Genomic DNA, 3,431 nt, shown 5'->3' with positions numbered 1-3,431 from the left:
GAAAAGGAATAGAACAAAAAAAGGAGGGGGGGGGAAGGAAAAAAACCCCAGTGATGCACAATGCAATTGCTCACCACCCGCTGACCGATGCCAGAGCCGCGATCCGCGCCTCCCGGCCAGCTCCCCCCTGTTTATGTACTGGGTGTGACGTTCCATGCTATGGAACACCCCTTTGGCTAGTTCAGGTCAGCTGCCCCAGCTGTGCTCCCTCCCAGCTTCTTGCACACCGGCTTGCTGGCAGAGCATGGGAAACTGAAAAGTCCTTGGCTTAAGATAAGTGCTACTTAGCAACAACTAAAACATCAGGGTGTTATCAACAGTATTGTCACACTAAATCCAAAACACACACTGTACCAGCTATTAAGAGAGTTAACTCTGTCCCAGCCGAAACCAGGATACTCAGCATGTATCTTTTGCTTTGGTTTTTTTCAGATGCTGCAAGAGGCTCAGAGGGGCGAAGCTGCGTGCTGAGGAGCGGTCCGAGAAGGTGAGGCGGTTGTTGGCCGGGTCGGTGTCTAATAGCAAAGTATTATATGGCAACTTGGTTAAGCGTTTCTCTTTGGTCTCGCAGGCGCCATACAGGCAGCCTTTGGAACTGGATGAGCCTTTGAGGTGAGCTGGGGAGGTAGAGAGGAGGAGCATGGGGCTGGTGATTTCTCACAAGCACAACGGTAGCTTTTTGTCTTTTGGTATCTTAGGTGCCACGAGCGATGACGGCCGCAGCGTCCGACGCTGGAATTCCTGCAGAGCAGGTGAGCAGAAGGCCACGTTGCTTTTGAGGAGGAGGGCGTTGTGGAAGAGGTCTGTGTCGACCGGCGCCATGCTTACTGCTGGCACTGGTATTTTTCCAGATGATGAAGAGGAACCTGGCAACTGCAGGAATATCCTGGTTCACTGATGTGTTTTTTGCTGAGGATGGATTCAGACCCCTGCCGTCTGACAGCTAAGTTGAGGGACTGGAGACCACTGCCCTACAGTGTGTAATTTTGACTTCAGTTGGAAAGAAATTGTCCAAAGCGGAAATCTTTCTCGTTCAAAGAAGTTGCATTTTATTGAACTTCCCATCAGAGTGGCTCTTCAGAGGTGATGTAATTGTCAGTAGAAGTCACCAGCAGCAAGACTTTTCACTCTCTAAAAAAAAAAAAAAAAAAAAAAAAAAAAAAAATTTACTTCCTTCCAAAGACCCAAGCACAACAAGTCTTCCAAAAGTCGATGGCATTGCTGGTCTTTGGGTTCTCAGTTGTAACAGTTGAGATATCATAAAAAACATGTTCCTCAGCGTGCTTCGGTACAGCCAAGAGCATTAGCAAATCTGCCAATCCTTTTTCATAGCCTTATGTATTGCAGCACTGGAGACTGGATTTTTTTTTCTTTTTCAGAAGATCCCCTATATGGTTTTACTTCTAGCTCACTGGTTTTTCTGTAAGAAATGAAACTTTAAAAAAAGTTAAATTGTATAACTTGCAAATTGACTTGCATTGTTTAAACTGTAACTGCCAAACAGCTGTAGCATGTAATTTAGGTGTACTTAAGCGGTTAGGTATTTTGTCTAAATCTTGAAAAAAGACGGGCAACTGAATGTTACGGGTTTTTTTTCCCTGATCTTTTGACGGAGTGCTCTGAAGTACTTTATTTCTGTCTGGCTTTCAATGGTGCATTTCCCTGGCATTTCGGTAGCATCTCTCTTGGGCAGTGCAGCTGGCCAGATGTCCATCCTAACTATGTAACACAAAAAAAACCCCTAGTCAACTTATAGCTGTGTATGTTGGAGACAGGTAATTTAATGGTATCAATTCACAGCTATGCAAGTTAAACTAATGCAAAAGGAAAATCAAATACTTTTATAGTATAGGTATCTTTATTGGATGTATATAAACATATGCACACTTTTTAGTATAAAGTGAATTACTGAGATTTATTCTTTATTTTTTTATTTCACTCTTTAAAGTTTTATGCTTCACTTCCAATTTTGTTGAGGAGGCAAGCAAGACGTGTTATTTTAATATGCTGAACTATAGTTTGGGATTTTGTTTTTCAGATGCGGTGGTGTAAGTGTCTTGTGATGCTCAGCAGATCCCCCCCAGCCCAGCTTTTGCCTGCCCGTGGCTAAGAATACTCACCGTAAGGGGCCAGCCCTATGTCTGGAGGCTCTGGGCTCTCTCTGCAGCAGTTGCCCCGCAGGTGCGGCAGCAAGGGCCGTGTGGGGGGGAGAGTGCGGGGCCGAGAGGGAGCGGGGACGTTTGTTGCCCTGGGGAGCCCCTCCCAGCGTGGGAACGGAGGGGGAAACATCCCAGAGCAGAGCCTGAGCAAGGGATGTGGCACCGTCCTCTGGCACACTGCCCCCCGCCCCGCCTCCCCGGCGCAGCAGTTGCCAGCCTACAAGAGAGGGGCTGAGGGAGCTGCAACTGTTTGGGGGGACCACTCCCCAAAGCATGTCCCCCGGGCCCCCGGGTCCGTGGGTGGCGCCCGCCCCCCCCCCTCCCCTCCCCCCCCCCCCCCCCCCCCCCCCCCCCCCCGCCACCGTGTCCGTGGTGGCTCCGCCCCCGCCTCCCTCCCCCCGGCCCCCGTGTCCGTGGGTGGCTCTCGCCCCCCCTCCCTCCCCCCGCCCCCGTGTCCGTGGGGTGGCTCTCGCCCCCCGCCTCCCTCCCCCCGGCCCCCGTGTCCCGTGGGTGGCTCTCGCCCCCGCCCCCCCCCCCCCGCCCGGCCCCCGTGTCCGTGGGTGGCTCTCGCCCCCCGCCCCCCCCCCGCCCGGCCCCCGTGTCCGTGGGTGGCTCTCGCCCCCCCGCCCCCCCCCCGCCCGGCCCCCGTGTCCGTGGGTGGCTCTCCGCCCCCCGCCCCCCCCCCGCCCGGCCCCCGTGTCCGTGGGTGGCTCCCGCCCCCCCCCCCGCCCGGCCCCGTGTCCGTGGGTGGCTCTCGCCCCCCCGCCCCCCCCCCCGGCCCCCGTGTCCGTGGGTGGCTCTCGCCCCCCCCCCCCCCCCGGCCCGTGTCCGTGGGTGGCTCCCGCCCCCCTCCCCCCGCCCCCGTGTCCGTGGGTGGCTCCCGCCCCCCCCCCGGCCCCGTGTCCGTGGGTGGCTCCCGCCCCCCCCCGCCCGGCCCCCGTGTCCGTGGGTGGCTCCCGCCCCCCCCCCCCCCCGCCCCCCCCCCGCCCGGCCCCCGTGTCCGTGGGTGGCTCCCGCCCCCCCCCCGCCCGGCCCCGTGTCCGTGGGTGGCTCCCGCCCCCCCCCCCCCGCCCGGCCCCCGTGTCCGTGGGTGGCTCCCGCCCCCCCCCCCCCCCCCCCGGCCCCCGTGTCCGTGGGTGGCTCCCGCCCCCCCCCCCGCCCGGCCCCCGTGTCCGTGGGTGGCTCCCGCCCCCCCCCCCCCCCCGGCCCCCGTGTCCGTGGGTGGCTCCCGCCCCCCCCCCCCCGCCCGGCCCCTGTGTCCGTGGGTGGCTC

General features: G+C 58.6%; 1 long non-coding RNA gene across 1 annotated transcript; it reads left to right on the top strand.

The window, feature by feature from the left end:
• Window positions 1-237: 237 nt before the first annotated feature.
• On the top strand, window positions 238-1,260 carry LOC127028017 (uncharacterized). Its single transcript, XR_007767919.1, has 4 exons — window positions 238-487; window positions 572-612; window positions 699-752; window positions 852-1,260. It is a non-coding gene; the product is annotated as an uncharacterized LOC127028017 (long non-coding RNA).
• The last annotated feature ends 2,171 nt before the right edge of the window (window positions 1,261-3,431 follow it).

Source organism: Gymnogyps californianus, unplaced genomic scaffold (assembly GCF_018139145.2).
Source record: "Gymnogyps californianus isolate 813 unplaced genomic scaffold, ASM1813914v2 HiC_scaffold_135, whole genome shotgun sequence".
NCBI classification, from domain to species: Eukaryota; Metazoa; Chordata; class Aves; order Accipitriformes; family Cathartidae; genus Gymnogyps; species Gymnogyps californianus.
Note: the sequence above shows the minus strand (reverse complement) of the source record. Positions and strands in the feature narration are given on the sequence as shown.